The sequence below is a fragment of the Diadema antillarum genome, unplaced genomic scaffold, assembly GCF_040938485.1.
Source record: "Diadema antillarum isolate AM-2024a unplaced genomic scaffold, OU_Dant_1.0 seq00000041_RagTag, whole genome shotgun sequence".
Taxonomy (NCBI): domain Eukaryota; kingdom Metazoa; phylum Echinodermata; class Echinoidea; order Diadematoida; family Diadematidae; genus Diadema; species Diadema antillarum.
The window spans coordinates 1,124,378-1,141,816 of record NW_027271153.1 but is presented as its reverse complement, the minus strand read 5'-3'; the positions used below and the strand labels follow the sequence as shown (position 1 = coordinate 1,141,816).

Below are 17,439 nucleotides of genomic sequence, written 5' to 3'. Positions count from 1 at the left end.
CCCACACTTGACAACTTTTTACTTGCTTGGAGTGGAGTCAGCGTCAGATGCATTTGAGATGCATTGAGAGAGTTTGAGAGGAGTAGGAAAGAATGAGTAACAATAGCACGCACAAAATTAACTCGTTGAAGACAAGTCCCAAGAATACTTGGGCAGTTGTCCATCAGAAATGCGTGTAATGGCAAAAACAGTCCGTCCTCAACAGGTTAAAGAAAGCAAATGAAAACTTCTGGATGTGAGAGTGAACTGGCAGTGAGACGATATGGAGACACTCAAATGTCTAAATCAGAGGTTGATAAAAAAGATCCTGCCGTGATATGAATTTGGGAAAAAGCAGGGTTTTTAGAAGGAAACACTAAAAGAATAAAGGTATGTGGACAATACAGAGAGATGGAATGGACAGGTGAGGTATGGGTTAAATCCCCTACCCAGCCACCAAGATACAGAAGGAACAGAAAATCACAGAGGATCTGAAAGAATGACTTCCGCAAGATGCACAAAATGTGTACAATTCACAAAGTTTGGGCTGAAAAACAACAACAACTGCTCATTCTTGGAGGCACATATTTCAGAAGAAGAAGAAAGTGAGAGGGGAGGGTGTGAGTGCAGTATTCCCTCCTTCGTAGCAGTGTGGCCGTCCCCACAAAGCCCCAGCACATACACAATCATGGCCTTAACACAATAGAACAGACCCAGGGACACATCACACACATACACACACACACACACACAGACACACAGACATACACACATGTACAAAAATTCAAGCGCAGGCATTGTGTTGTTCCTCGCCCACACACAGAAAGCCACTTAACTTCACAGCCGACGACGACGAACGGAGCCGAGAGCCCAGGGCTTCGCTCACTTTCTATTGGTCTCCTCTAACCTTGCCATTGCTTGCATATCGGTGGATGCGGGGGGTGCTGAATGGCACTGCATGTCGCGCGGGGAGAGTGAGAGCGGGCCGGAGACAGGGAGAGAGACTGGGAGAGGGGAGAGAAAAAGCACTCTCACCGCGTCCGCTTTTTTCATCTCGCACCTCACTCGGCAACCCCTGATGTGCTCAATGCATCATGAGCTAATCGCGGTACGGAGCAGCCTTTTCAAAAAAGTATTCAGCCATACAGAGGCAGGCTTCTCCTTCTCCCATCACTTCGAGACGCTTTGGCGGAATTCACTCCTTTTGCATCTCGAGCTCTTCAAGGAGCCCCCAGGTCTTGGCAGCGGGACATACCCTCCCAGACCCTCTGGCTGCCACTCTGGATTTTTAAGTCAGCACCAACTAAAACTCTCTGGCGCACCTCTGCTCAAGCTGTGGATGAAAATTCGTGGTAGACTCGTGCAACCATGGGCCTACAGGTCAACTCCAGAATGGCAGGTAGGAACCCCCGAGTCCTCTGTGCGTGGTTTCACAACAACAACTTGTAGTCGTAGTCCACTTCCAACTCCTCCTATTGTGTGGTTACTCTCAGCATCATAGTGTCATAATACCATGCTTGGTAGCCATGTGCTCATTATTGCTGCCGTCATGAAATTATGATGAATAGTTGGTCTTTTTCTGCTATTATGATGAGATAACCAGTGATGTCTGTTATCTGTCTCATGTAGATCTGGATAGATGAGGTAGCCGTGGTTTTCCTGTTTGTGTGGCTGGCTGCATGGTTATTCCTGCCAGAGGCATTGTTTGAAACATCAAATGCTTTCTTTATTTTGCTGCTTGAATAATCGTGACAACTCGTGGCCTTTGCCGTGAGAGTAATGTTTCATGAAGTGTGAATACAGAAAATATATTTAAATTTGCACTATCATTCAGTGGTACAGCTTTCCTAAAAATCAAGAGCAGTCTAACTCATGTCCTACACTGTATGATGTCCAAAAGGTTAGTGTAGCACATATAAACAGAATAATACAAATCTCCAAGCAAGAATTTGTGTCATTTTTTGTTTAAACATTTTGCTATTACTTTTCAAGAAATGAAGAGACAAAAATAAACGAACTGGGATATATTTATGATGCAGCATAGATTTTATCATGGATAAATTGGACTATTTTGACCATGTTCGTATGTATGCTTGCAAAGTAGTGAAATTAGATTGAGATTGACCCCAAAATAATAGAGCATGATAGTAACATATTTATGGCAAAATAACAAACAACAGTGAGTGCCATGCTAGGGTGGGAAACCCATTAATATTTATACATACCTTCACGTCGTATTCAAGAGTAGTCAACATTGAAGGGAAATGATAAGTGTATGTTAGAATGTAGTTCATGCTTATTAAACCTTAAATTCCTGAGATGATTCCTCTAGCATTATGCCTGGTAGTTTTGAATTCCTAAATGTCATCGATGGACTGCGGAGACAAGTATATTATAGCATGAGGGCAGAATGTGTGTACATTACCCTGACACTGTTAAGAGCTGAAAACTTAACTAGTAGAGATCTCGTATTTGCAGAAATAACAGTGCAGGAGACATCCTTATTTAGTTTCTTTTTTCCTTTTTTTTTTTTTTTTTTTTTTTGGTAACTTGAAGTATGCTTTATCAAGCCTTTGAAGCACTATGATGTGTTTGTGTATTCCGGTCAGATCCAATAAATGATTTCAAGAAACACAATATTCAGCTTCACCTGAATAATGAGCACTTAGAGGGATGGCATAGTTTTGGTTGAGGTGGGGATTCAGGTTTTAACTTTTTGCGAGATGATTAGAAACCACTTACATGGATGTTAAAGAGCATACAATTGTAAGAGGAATTAAAAGTTTATTTGATGAAAGTCAAGTTTAAAATGGCTGAGATATCCAAAAGCAAAGAGGTCTTAATAAAAGGTGGGTCTCACCTTTTATTAGGACCACTTTGTTTTACTTTGTTTTTGGATATCTCAGCCAAGTGACCAAAGAGGATTAGCAAACTCCCAATTACTATGAATGCACTGAGAGATGAATTCTTCTTGTAAGTCATGTACCATAAATGCCATGAATGGGGGAACAAAAACCAAGGGGGGACTATGCCCATGGACTAGGGGCAGCTGGTGGATGGTGGAAAACAGCATGAAGTACTTCACGTTGTAGCAGTTATGAAAGACATCGCATTTTGTCGAATACAATCCAGAAGCAGTCTGGCTATGTGACGAGTGTACGAGGTTCCGCACAGCAGTGCCGGCGTTTACTTCAGCCATCCGTGCAGGGAATTGTTGATGTTATGGTTATAGACCACAACAATATGTATCACATTGGAAATTAGGAGTGGATACTGATGCTTTACCCTCGAAAGAAAAGGCCAGGAGTCGGAGGGAAACTCACAGGAGATTGTTCACGGCAACTTCAGAGGAGTGAGCGAGGAGGGAGAGGGAGAGAAGAAAAGTTTGCTGGAGAGCTTTTCTCAGTCGCGGCAGCTGTTCATGAATGTATCTTTGTTATGAATCCTACATCCACACCAGCTCCAAGACCAGCCGGGGTTGGCCCCCCACCTCTATCCCAGGCCCATGCCTGCTTTGTAGAGTGTGTCGCACCGCTATCCTGCTTGTAGTGAAATAGGCTGGCTAATTTCGTGTTGTGGGTTGCAGGCGAAGCTTCCATCGTGTTGGTCATCATGGAAAGAGAGAGAGAAAAGAAAGAAAGAAAGAGGATAAAGGAAAAGAAAAAAAGGGGAGGGAGGAGGGGAAGAGAGAGAGAGAGAGAGAGAGAGAGAGACTGAAGATATGAATTGAGGATAGAGACTGCTTCGTGCTTTCCAGGAATGGCTTGAACTTCCCCTGTGTACTGGCGGCTAGTCCGCTGGTACGCGGCCTGCTAATGCTGCCCGATGTCTCCCTGTTTGAAGTATGACACAATGTGTTTGTCAGCTGTCCGTTCGAGATTTCTCCTGCCTCTGAAAAAAAAAAATTCAAAGAGAGGGAGAACTTCAAACAGCCAGAGCGATTTGCAAGGTATTGCTTAGGCCGTGCCAGCAGAGCTCCAGAGGGAGAATGTAATGATAATGTATCATCACTGGCTCAGCTCATGGACAGAATAGTTTCAGGGGATCGGGAGAGTAGAGTCTACTGCCCCCACCCCCCAACCTATTCTATTAATTCACATGAAAGTTTTTACCACCACAAAACTGAAACAGAGTGCCAAGTTACATGTTCATATGTATTCAGATTTTCCTTTCTAGCCAGTCAGATTGTTTACTAGGGATGTCGAGATATCCATGTATGTTTCACATTGAGCTTGACATTCAAAGAGGACGTTAGATTTCTGCATTGCAAGGACTGTGGACGTTGCAACGTAGAGTGGTCCTTCAAGTTTTGAGCTAGGCAAGTGAGTCAAACAAATGGTGCATGCATTTAAGAAAAAGAATTTGATGCCTTTCATGGTTACTATGTATTTCAACACTCTTTTGCTTGCATTGTACTCTGGCATAACGACCATTGTCAAGTTTCCTGTATCTGTAAAATGTGAGTAAGTTTTTCTATTATAGAGTAGTCCAGCAATATTATTGCAATACCATCCTTTTGCTAAAGAATCATTAAGGGTGTGTTTTTTGGTCTATATGTAAAATGATAGCATTTCATGCATGAGCAATTTAAGTTACATGACCAGTGTTATTCTTGGCTGTGTTATCTATCTGTAAAATGTTTCCATGGGGAAAATTTTTCATCAAAATGTGTTTACTCTCCAAAGTTCTTTCATTTCGTATCTTTTGTCCCTGTGGCACTGCTAGAATACAACCCGAAGCACCAGCTCGGTCTAATTCTTCTGTATTTAATCACACTACATTTCTGACGTCATAGGCCTGAAACATCTCCAATTTGTGTGATTACTGGAACCCTGTCTGCACCACATTGTCGTAATCAATGGTTTGCTAAAGAGCTGTTTTGCTGGATTTATGGCCCACCTGTGGCACCCGTCCCGTCAACAATTCATCTTCGCTAGTAACCATGATTTAGTCTCAGATATGAGAGACTATTTTCAGAGTGAACAGTCCCGTGCAAACCGGTCCCCTCCAACATATAGTAATTTCCCTGAAGATTGATATGTGGTACACACAGCCTCTTTCAGTGATGAGTTTATACCCCAGTATGCTGTTGATGTTTTGTAATTCAGTATTGCAGTTTAGGGGAAAGCACAGATGTCTTAGTGAATCTTAGTGAGCCTAACAGCTCAACAAAATGTTCGGCAGTTCACTTCTTTGCAGTTTATGTGGATCATTGTAGCAGAATTTTGCAAGATCTGCATTTCTTGTCCCTTACTAGCAGCATTCATACACACCTGAAAGTAATGATTGTTGAATATTGATGTTTTCATCACGATGCAAAAGTGATTGATTCTTGTATCTAGACACACACACACCCACAAAATTCTCGCAACACATCGTCATACAAAAATCAGTCCCAGTAACTAACTGTTGCAATACTAAGTAATTTGCTATGTGCAGCGTGTGTGAACGGCGCACAAAGAAACATTTTTTTTTTCCTTGTAATTCCAGCGTGCAACTCGCCACACTAGGTCCGCATACTCCGATGCCCATAATCATGCTCTGATCATTGTTTAGGCATGCACAGTCTGGAAATTTGAAGCGAATCATTTGTAACAGATATTATGAATTTATTTGTGTGTGTGTGTGTGTGTGTGTGTGAACGATGGCAAACGTAAGCGATTTTTCACATTGCAATGCAAGAAACGAAAGTTCCTGTGTCTGAATGTGATTGTGTGACAGTCGTAATTTCTGAGCTGAAATGGGAAAGGTTCATTGCACCTTCAGTCTCTCTCATCATGTTTCTGTTATGCTGGAATAGAAAGTCTTATCAGCAATAGAAAATCTATTTCGCTTTATCGAGAGCAAACACTACTGAGAAGAGGGGTGTTATCACATTTGGATTTGCCATCACCCCTGTAATGTTATAACAAATTTCAGAGGAAAGAATGAAACCTTCATATGTTCGGTGCTTTGTCAGTTTGATATATTCAGTTTGCTAAATGCAACCTTGAATATGGCATGGCTTTTTACTCTAAAGCAAATCTGTAAGATGGGGGGGGGGGGAGGTGAGTAACACTAACAGTGAATTATAAATCATGCACCTTATTAGCATATGACTGAAGGAACACCACATGGCTGGGAAGGATGAAGTTGGGCTGTATCTGTTCCGCCTTGGGAATGCGTCGGTTGCAAGGATTTGGTTTCATTCATGAGTCCAGAATATCTTGCTATTTGGTGTGACAGCAATGAAGCAAGATAACATGAGATGCGTCATAGCGGATGCTGGCGTCCACACAATATATGAGCAGTGTTTTGTCTTAAATTTTTTGTTGTTGTATGTGTGTGTGTGCATGTTTTATTGCCTGTTTCTCTTCATAGATTTTAAAAAATGCTCATGTTTATGTATTTGATTTCTTGTTGCTGAGGAAATTTCCATCTGTGGAATTTCTTACGGCAAGCATTAAAGAGGCATGTTTGAAATATGTAGATTCCAATAATTGTTGGGAGTAATCAGGAAGGTGGAGTAACAGATTAGATTGAATGACCAAGTCTTCATTTCACATACGTGTGAAAAAAATATCACACATTAGCTAAATTGGATCACATGCTCAGTGTCATTACTGTGAAAATTAATAATATTATGGCAAAATGGCTGTTGCCATGGTAACTGCAACTGTAAGGATATTACATGGCTTATGTTCGTAGTGCTGCATAAGACCTAGAGGGGCATACATTTGAATAAATTTTATGACCTGTCTGCTGCCAGAAACATTCATGCTTATAAAGAACTGTTGCCATAAAAAAGGTGAAAGACATCGATCACATTAGTGTATGTCGTTTATTCCTACAGCTACCACTTGAGATATCAAGAGTTCTGTCCGTTTCATATCTTATTGCATTGTAACTTTGCGGTTGAATTGATGATGCATGTAGAACATTCGTGCTTAATGTGGACCAAAACTGTATATCAGTCATATGTGTAATCCAATTGCTCAATAAAAGAATGAGCTGTTTTATTCTGTGCTTTGTTTTCAATCAATGTGTTAACACTTTAAAGTATTAAGCCTTTGACTGCAAAGTGTTAGAATTTAACATGCATTATTAGTGCACGCTATTTGCACACTTGGCTTCTGTGGGCAAAGGGTTAAAGTTATTTGCAGCACTTCTTTCAGCAAAGCAAGCTATAAAAACCAGATACGGAATGTGATGATTTTGCTCCAAGACAACATGCTTTCATGTGTTTGTTTGTTTTTTTACTCATCTTGTCTGTTGCATCAGGAAAACCAGAAATTATTCAGTGTTGGCTTGATTCCAAAGCAGGTGATAGTCGAATTTGTGTCCGAGAAAAAAAAAAATCATCATAAAGACAGTCTTGTATAATGCATGCCTCACTCGCTTACCCCCCCCCCCCCCACCCCAACCAAACAATTATTGGTATGTTCTATCCCTATCAGACCCTTTGTATCTCGCAGACTTCTCTCTTTCTTTTGCGCTTTTTGTCTTCTTCTTTTTTTCCGATAAGCTAGCGAGACCACGACAGTGTGTAAGAAGATGGATATGGCATGCGATAAAGCAGGCGACTGCATCCCATTAGTGAGAAACAGTGATACAGTGAGCACGATGTGAGGCACTGTGAGAGCAAGAAGAGAAAAAAAAAAAAAGAACTTGGGGGGGGGGGAAGATGTTGCGATGATACCGCTGACAATGATCCTCTGAATGCTCTTCAGCTGCGATCCGATCCTGGATTCCATGGGAATGGTTCTGACCCACATCCCTGTGAACCCTCTCCCCATCCATCCACCCTCCTCCCTCCCCCCCCCTCCCACCTTCCCCTCCATAGGGCAAGGGGGAGGGGCTATGTTGTCCCCCAGGAGTCGGGGCATTAGGGGTATGATGATAATAATACTGATTTGCATTTACATCCTGCATAATAACCTAGGGAACTCCCTTCTCACTCTACAAAATTTCACATTAAAATATCAGGAAAATGTTTGAAAGATTTTGCAAATGGCGTAGTTTCTGTCTCAGCCCCAAAGGTTATCTGGCAACCTATTTCACAAAATTGGTGCTGCTATGGGAAAAGAACGATCTCTACGTGAACAAGTGAGTGAAGCTGGTAGATTAGGTAAACTCTCATCAGAAGAGTGGAGATTTCTTATACTGTAAAACGAGGAATGTTTGCGTGCATTTTAATTTCGCGTGCGCCAAGATTCGCGAAATTAAAATGCACGCAAAAGTTCTTGTCTACACTATATGCATTGAATGCCAGTGGCAGTTCACGAAAATTTCATGCAGCAGAAAAGGCCGTCTGCTCCAATTCGCGAAAAATTCATGCCGCGAATATATCATGTTTTACAGTATCTTCTTATAAGGGAATGATATTTAGATAGAAAGGTGTTTACTGATAACTACACTACGACATAGAAAAACAATTTTATACACAATTTTCACAGGTACAAGTAGCCAATGCAGGCATTTCGACATGGTTTGGTTTGATCCCTACTCTTTGCAGGTTCCATCAATTGAACAGCACTATTTTTTACTATCTGCAATTTATATATATATATATATATATATATATATATATATATATATCTGGGATAACACAAAGAAGAGTGATAATTGTATACATGAATACTGGTTGGTGATTGGTAATAGTGCAACCACTTAACTAATGCAGTGAAGATCAGAATTGTTATATTGCCTGCAGTGACATCACATCAGGTGATATAATCTCACATGGAAATGCACATAGAAATATATTTACACATTGACGTACAGTTTGTTTTTGCCAGGATATTTTGTTTTCCTTTTTACTTCTTCTTTTTTTCTTTTTTTTTTTGGTGGAGGGGGGGGGGGGGTGGAGGGAGTAGATGGAGAAGGAGAAGGGGGGGGGCTGAAGAGGCAGCATGGATGGTAGAACTTCTTGAATAAGCACAGGCCCCTCAAGTTCCTGTGGTAGATTGTAGGTGGGAAGGTAGGAAGAAAGAGGGAGAGAGAGAGAGTAGCAGAAGGCCCCCATGCAGTGTGAAGAGGGAAAGAGAATCTGATCAAAGAACAGATCAGGGTGTGTAATGTAAAACTCTGTCAATGAATGCAGATGTATTGAAAACAATGCGAACGGTGTCAAGAGCCCTTGCGCAGGCTTTCTCAGTTTTATTCTTTTCCCTTGACAGTTTGTTCTTCTTTTTTTTTTTCATTCTCTCGGTCTCTCGCGCGGAGGAAGCATACAATTTGCATGAAGTTTGCACTCAGCCAGTGACTCCTCCTTGATATGAAATCAGAATAAAAGGGAAGAAAGGATCAGATTGAAATGGTGGTGCATGATATTTGAATATATGTCCTGGATATCATAGGCACTGGATATGTTTGTTTGTGTAGATATGTTTTGTGTGTGCATCTTACATATGTATGTGAGAATGTATGTGGATTTTACTCAGTTTAAGAAACACTTTTTGTATATGAATTCAGATACATACGTAGTGAGATGTATGGATACATACATAGGTAGATGTATGTTGTAGCTTGATTACAATTTTTTTTTTTTTTTTTTGGTGGGGGGGGGAGGGATCAATGGGGGTAGAATATGATATACAAATCTATGGTTCTGACAGAAAGTCAAATATTATTACCAAATATGTTTACAAAAATGAGATGAAGAGCTACAAGTTAAAAACAAATGATACACCAGATTTGACACAGGTATAAGAAAATGAGTTTAATTAAAGGACAAGTTCACCTTCATAAACATAAGGATTGAGAGAATGTAGCAATATTAGTACAACACATCATTGAAAGTTTGAGGAAAATCGGACAATCCGTTCAAAAGTTATGAATTTTTGAAGTTTTTGTGCAGTAACCGCTGGATGAGAAGACTACTGCAGTGTGTGAATAATTTAGATGTCACATGCGTACAACAATATAAGGAAAATATAAAGAGAATTTCACAAAATTTCATCTTATGAAAAAAGTTCACATTCCCCCGACTCGTTACCGACAAATGTTATGGGTAATATTATTCCCCCTGCCTTTAGAAAGAGCCAAGTCAAGTGCTCTTTTATTACGTGAAAAAGTGAAAATATATTGAATTTTCTTTATATTTTCTTTATACTGTTGTACGCATATGACTCACAAGCTGTAGTAGTCTCCTCATCCAGCGGTTCCAACATAAAAATTTTAAAAATTCATAACTTTTGCATCGATTGTCCAATTTTCCTCAAACTTTCACTGATGTGTTCTACTAACATTGTTGCATTCTCTCAATCCTTATGTTTATGAAGGTGAACTTGTCCTTTAATTGTAGCTCTTGATCTGCAAAATGTGACATTTTATCATAACTTTTGAAGATGTGATATGATTTTATGCATATGGAGTGATTCGTCTTGATGAAGTCATACGTAAAACCAAAGAGTGAAATGTTGCAATGCGAGTAACAATGTTGACAAGATATGGATGTTTTCTCTTATTTCATTATTTGAAGAGGATATGATGAAGAGACAATCAGTTGTTGAACTTTTGGTATTTATGCAAGTCCCAGCTTTTATGTATTTCATTAGTTACCTTTTTTTGCACTTTTCTGAGCTTTCAGGTTCCAAATCTTGTATAAGTGTATCATAAGTACAGAAAAGTAGATAGCTCAATAGATGGATGAAGAGTTTAAAGAGATAACAAAAATCAATAAGGGACCTCCTAGAGTCCTATACTTTTGTAAGTTAAAGTCTTGGTGAAATGTTTGAAAGCTTAGCAATATGTTAAAATACTGCCTCTGCAATTTACTTCACTTTGACATATTTCCCATGGACATGTATTTCGAGTTAGGATGTTATATTTGCAAGCTGATATTTTCTCTCACTGCACCCTCTTCTTTATTTCTTTGTTTACCCATCTTTCACAAGAATCAGAAGGGTGGTTTGTTTTCTCAGTGTCTGCAGAAATATATATATATATATATACCTATAACTTGAGCAACTCAAATGATGTTCTTCCCGCATCTGTCAAACTTTGCTGACACCAACACTACACCATGATAATATTTTGTTAGGGGATTCAGTATCTGTGTTTGGGTCTGGCTTTAGTTTTCATCTCGTCGAGTGACTTGAGGGAAGAGATGCGTAGGGGGTTTCAAAATTCTACTGCCATGAGATAGGTTCATTTGAAATGCCATCATGGTGGAAATGGAAGCAGAGAAAGGAGAAGGAGAAAGAAAAAAAAAGAAGATGAAGCACATCAGGAAGAAGAGAGAGAAAAAGGAGAATGGAGCTGTGCACAGCAAATTTGGCTGAGTGAAATTGTGTAATGGTTGAGATATTGAACCAATGAGAGGAGGAAGAAAAAAACAACAACAACAAAGAAGAGAGACACACCAGCTTTCAAAGTTGTTTGAAATTTGATCATTGTGGAAAACTTGAATGCATGAAACAGGGGGGAAGAAGGAGAGAGAAAGAAGAACCAGCAGCGCATTCAGCAGATAAACCGAATGCTGCTCGCTTTTCGCTGCCAACGAGTTCTGTGTACATCCCAGGCAGCCTGCACCCGGGATGGAGTTTCAGCCTACAATAACACGGTGTTGTTGTTCTGCGACGGCGTTCCCTGGCCGTAACGGAATAAACCGATTCCTACGGCTGACCTGCAGTTCAAATCCGAGGAATCGTTTGACACGTTGCCTTGTCAGGAGCAGTAGAGGCCTGTTTTGCGAGACCTTAATTCTCCCAGCATGAGAACAAATCTAAAAGTCATGGGATACCCTGCCATCCATTGCACGCTTGCATAGTATGGAAAAAAAAGGGGTAGTATGACCAAAAAAAAGGGGAAGGAGAAAAAAGGGATTTCTTGTGATTTGAGTATGGAACTACCCTGTGGCCATGAAGGTTGCCTCATGAATGTGTTCTGTCTTGTGAAAGTCTGAATTTCGTTTTGAATTGGTCTGTAGGAGAAAGGAATGGGAAGCATTTTAAATGTCCTGCATTCATAAGTGTTTCTGTGGAAATATACATAGTATTGATCAAGACCTATGGTGTACTCATAACCACACAAAAGCAACAGTGTGGCACTGAAATTAAAAGAAATTGGCATACGTAATTTACTTTACCTTGATGATTACTTTTGGTGCAGTCTATTTTTTTTTTGTCCTGCAGATTTTCCCTCTAATGGATTTTCAAGAGAATCTTCATACCTGATAAGGAGCTAAATATGTTTTTGAAAGGCAGAAGTACCAACAGAACAGTTAAGATTTGGCTGAAATTACCAATTGATTGGCAGTAGTTACAACTATGTGAATATACCAGTCATTCAACACAGCATCAGACATGCAACAGATGATAGCCAGGCATGGATCATATGTGACTTTTAACAATATTGTACTGCACTTACTAAGTGAACAAGAAAAGAAAAGAGAAAAAAAAAAGTAAGATGACTCTTCTTTGAATACAGATGACAGAATTATCTTTCTCTGTTTTAGACGAATTTTAGGAACACAACAAACATAAAGAAATGTGAATTAGTAGTATTTCTCACTCATAATGTTAGGATAGTGACACGAGGAAAACCATGGTCATGTGACCAAGACAGCTACTCAAATTTCTTGTAGGACACCATGAGAGATGACTTGTATTACGTTTAGAGTCTCCCTGTGTAGGAGGACCTCAGGAGGACCTCTGGAGGACATGCCCAACAACTCTCCGGTCATCTAGTGCAAGGTTGGCATACGTTTCCATGGAAACCACTGGGCGAGCGTTTCTCCTCAAAAGAGGCGGCAATTTCTCATGCGCATGTATGTGCGCACTCCGCCACAAGCAGCCCATATAGGTCACCGGAAGTGTGTGCTGTGTTCACGCCGTGTTCACGCCGTGTTCACACCAAGCCCCCTCATCCGGTGTGAACACAGCACAATCTCTAGAGGTTGTGCTCAATTCATGCTAGCCTTTCTAGCATGACATTCACGCCAGACTCACTCCAGACTCCCGCTAAATGCTTTGTGTCGTGAACATTCATAGTCCCCATCGTCTGGTGTGAACACAGCACAACCTCTCAAGGTTGTGCCATGTTTTGGGGGACTGTGCAGTAATGCCTATGAAATGGGGTATTGGTGTTCCCCAGGAACACTGTCAAATTCTTCTTTCTTTACAGACCTGTTGACTCCATTTTGGTGCTTTTAAAAATAAATGTAAACGCTCTTCAATGATTCAAAGCAATGAGAACATGGCACAGATAAATGTAATGAAGCATGTACTGGTATGTGCTGCATGCGTTGGTTGTGTGTTGGGATATTTTCCTTCTTGGTGCCAGTTTAGCAGAATAGTTTTCATATTTTGCTAATGTGTTGAGAGAGAATAAAAGAAAGGGTGAGCTGTGGATTTCTATGCTGTACAGCTAAACTGTTGTCTCTTTTCAGATGCAGCAGTTATTAGATTCAACAGTGCCTTGACTGTTTTATTATGAGGCAACATTTCGTAAATTCCAGACGATAATGTGTAGCCACATTAATAAGTATGTCATGACAGCTGCATAAAACGTGTCATGTAATGAGCTTGCCAAGCTCTCCCACCAGGGTGGTGATTTGCCTCTTGATGCGTGACTCCACGTGAAATTCACCACGCAAGGACTCTATCATGTATTATTTCGCATGAAGTCATTTCCCATTCAGGCAAGTTGAATTTCAAAGTTTATGCAAGTTTGTAAACTTAAACCAGGCCCCCCCCCCAAAAAAAAAAAAAAAACAAAAAAAAAAACAAAAAAACATGCCTCTGTAAGAAGTACGAAAGTGGCGCTTTTGCTGTACCAACAGGATACCATGCAATTTAGATGAGATGATGATGTCTCTCTCTCACAAGTCTCCAAAAGCACAATTTCTGTCTTGAAGTGACTTTAAACGAAGAGCAGGAGTGTAGCTCGAGTGATCTAGAGTCGTTATGATTTAACATTAACTCTTACAGGAGATATGTTATATTTGCCATATCATTGACAGTTGAAATAATACTAATACCATGTCTTTTTCTCTGTATGTATAAACTAACGTTCAGTTGTAATCAAAGTTTCGATAGCTGTCTATGTTTGATGTTAAATTTTATTCATTCAAGTTTACCAATAGGGTGGCTTGTCTATCACACCCTTTTTTTTTTTCATCTTTTGTCATATATTGTCAGTGGACATCCTCTGTTCTGTTGTGAAGTCTGTGGGTGCATGGGATGAGATTTCATCTTTAAATTCTCTCCCAAAATTAAAATGCTGTTCCCCTCCGCTACTCGCCCATCAAGGCTCATCTGATCACGCTAACTTAATAATGCATCACAATAGTGCAAAGTCAAAGGCAAATCCGTGAAATTTTGCGATCCTTTTACCATACGTACTTGCCAAGCAGTCGTGGATGGAGCACATGTTTTATAGTGTGAATTGACCACATTATATTGTGCAAAGTCCATGAACTGTTAAGACTGCATTTTGTTGATTTAGTAATATATCTTCATGTCTGTGTATATTCTTTCTCTCTCTTTCTATCTTTCTTTCTTCATGAATATAGGCCTATAGATATTATAAGCATGCCAGGGCCAGAGTATGCATATAGTAAAGAATTTGATTACAAAAGGAGTCAACTCCATTCTTGCCAAGTTGAGATACAGTGTATTAGTGATTGAAGCTGCTGAAAACAAAGAAAGTAATTGAGATGATATGGGATAATTCTAATCTTGACTTTTTGATAAGAATATTCCTCATTACATTTCAAGTGAGATATGGATTCACTTTAAGATGTTTAAATGTGATGTTTAGCCCATTTGGGGATCAAATTCTTTATAATATCTGTGTGTGTAAATAGCTAGCTAGCTGGCTATATAACTGGCTAGACAGACAGATAGATAGATAGATGGATAGATAGATAGATAGATAGATAGATAGATAGATAGATAGATAGATAGATAGATAGATAGATAGATAGATAGATAGATAGATAGATAGATAGAGATAGATAGATATATATATGTGCATATGTACACATATATGTGTGATGTATATATATATATCGTATATCCCTCACCCACATCAATAACCCAGATTACTGCTGATATCTTGGGCAGACCCTGAGTGCCATTGCCGGATCTGGGACAACTGTACTCTCGGCTTCATTGCCCTGCTTCGTTAGCTCCGTTCCCTACAGGATGACAGGGAGACCTAATGGGAATTGCAGTACCGATGGTTGATAAACCACACTATATGCCAAATACCATCTGTACCTCATAAGTTTTGATTAAAAAACTACCTATCAAAATGCTATTTAATGAAATGCAACAGTTAAAAAACTTTTTTTTTCTTCCATTTACCAAAATGATTAATATCAACTCAGTTTGATGTGTTCAAGTCATCCATGCTAATTGCCACTTTCATTTTCCCTAATGTGTGTAATATGCATACCATTTTTAAGATGTTATTCTTTTAATTACTATTGTAGTGAATATGTAATCCGTATCCATCAGTTATCCTAACCAGTGTGAACCCAAGATAACTTTACATCCCAGTCACAATATGTAAAAGTAAACAGAATATCCCTATTCACAGGGGTTGCTGTGCATAGATAGATCGCCATGCTGAGAGCTGGGAAGCTTGTAAACTGTCGCTTCATTGGGAAGCAATATTATCACCAGTCAGGTGGAAGCCTGCTGCTAAAAGAGAGAGAGAGAGTCGTGACTGCATAGCAATTTTTTTTGCCCCCCACCCCCCCCCCCCCAAAAAAAAGGCACACTGTTCACATCTAATTAGTTGCCAAGGAGACAGCCAGAAGGGCATTGACCTGCCAACTCTGTGCACATGAATAATACATCACCTCATGAGTCCAAGGGATGGAGTCTTTCTCTGTGTTATCTCCCACAGTGCCGACTGCAGGGGGATGTTGCTTTTGTTGTTGCCATTGTTCCTTTCTTTGCCGGATGTTCCCAATGCCATCAGGCACCCTATTCAGGAAGACGACACTCCGCTGTCACATTACATTTGCATAGAGCATCAATAATTTACCCGTATATGTTACATATTATGAGGAATGAATTTCCAAAAGATTTTAGTAATTTTGCTGCATAGATATTCTGTAGAGATACACGGACATAGAAACTGACATAGTTTTTAATGAAATGGATTGCGCATGTTTTAGCAGTTTACCTAACTGAGCTTACAACTGGTATTTAACAAAAGGATGTTAGTATATGATTTGGTTATTTTTTTTCTTTGCATACAAAAGAGTTTTATATTTCAATGATAAAGTTTTCATGTGAATGCTACATTCTGTGAACTCGATTATGTGTTTGGTGCATGCATGGTTTCATGTCATCTCTAGCCATCTTCATTACTGTATAAGCTGTTATTTTCACGAATTAGAAGGTCACAGACATTTTCGCGAGGTGTTGTTTTCGCGGATTGACGTTGACGCTATCTTACATGCATTGTTACCCTGGTGCAGGGCGACATTTTCGCGTGTTGTTAGATTCGCGACCCAACTGTGATTCGCGAAATTCGCGAAAATTAAACCCTCGTGAAAATAACCGCTCATACAGTATATCTTTTGAGTTCTACCAGGTTTTTTTTTTCCTTTCCTGTTGTAAAGAGCTGTGCATAATGCTGGCTATGACCTTTGACACTTGAGTCAGAATATGCCCATGACTTATGTGAGATCTAGAGCATTTTTTTTTTCCATTCTCTGGTCCTTGCTAATGCAGCATGACATTCACTTTGTCCAGCTACGGGGCAGTCTGGTTGGCAGTTGAGAATTGTACTGTATACGCTGTTATTTTCGCGTACAGATATTTTCGCGAATGAGGAGGTCATAGACATTTTCGCGAATTGATGCAGACGCTAACATATATGCACTACCACCCAAGTGCATTGTGGCATTTTCACGTGTTGTTGTATTCACGATCCATCTGTGATTCGCGAAATTCACAAAAATTAAACCCTCGCTAAAATAACAGCTCATACAGTACTTTTGTGTATGAGAGGTTAGCAATGATAGGGATTTGATAGGGGGAAAAAAGGATATTTCAGCGATGTGATCGTGATGATTCGGCGACATGCATGAGGGGGAACACTGCACCAGAGGCGCACATCGGACTGCCAAAAAAGCTGTCAGAGGATAGAATAAGACTCCACACGAGGGCAGCACATCTGTTCTGAGCTGTTAACCTCCGATCACACCATCTAGGCGTAGCCATGAATCGGTATTACCAATTCCCATCAAACAGCGGGGCTCACTTTGAAGGCGTCAAAAAGACCTATTGAAAACTAGCTTTAAAGGTGGAATCGTCTATTTCTTTTTCTCTGGTGTGTGATATGAAATGGAAATGAAATGAACATTGAATGTATACATACATACATGTGCATTTCTCATAAGTGCAGTTCAGTTAATTGGGTGTTATGCAGTTGGTGAGCTTGCCTTTGTATATTATATGGCCCACACCTGAAGAAGCATAATTTGTCAAAAATGACACCATTAATTCATAAGAT

At 39.9% G+C, this 17,439-nt stretch overlaps 1 protein-coding gene across 3 annotated transcripts in view; it reads left to right on the top strand.

The window, feature by feature from the left end:
* The window catches only part of LOC139725432 (oxysterols receptor LXR-alpha-like), a 258,092-nt gene that overhangs the window by 214,445 nt on the left and 26,208 nt on the right, over positions 1-17,439 (top strand). The gene's annotated exons all lie outside the window — the stretch shown is intronic.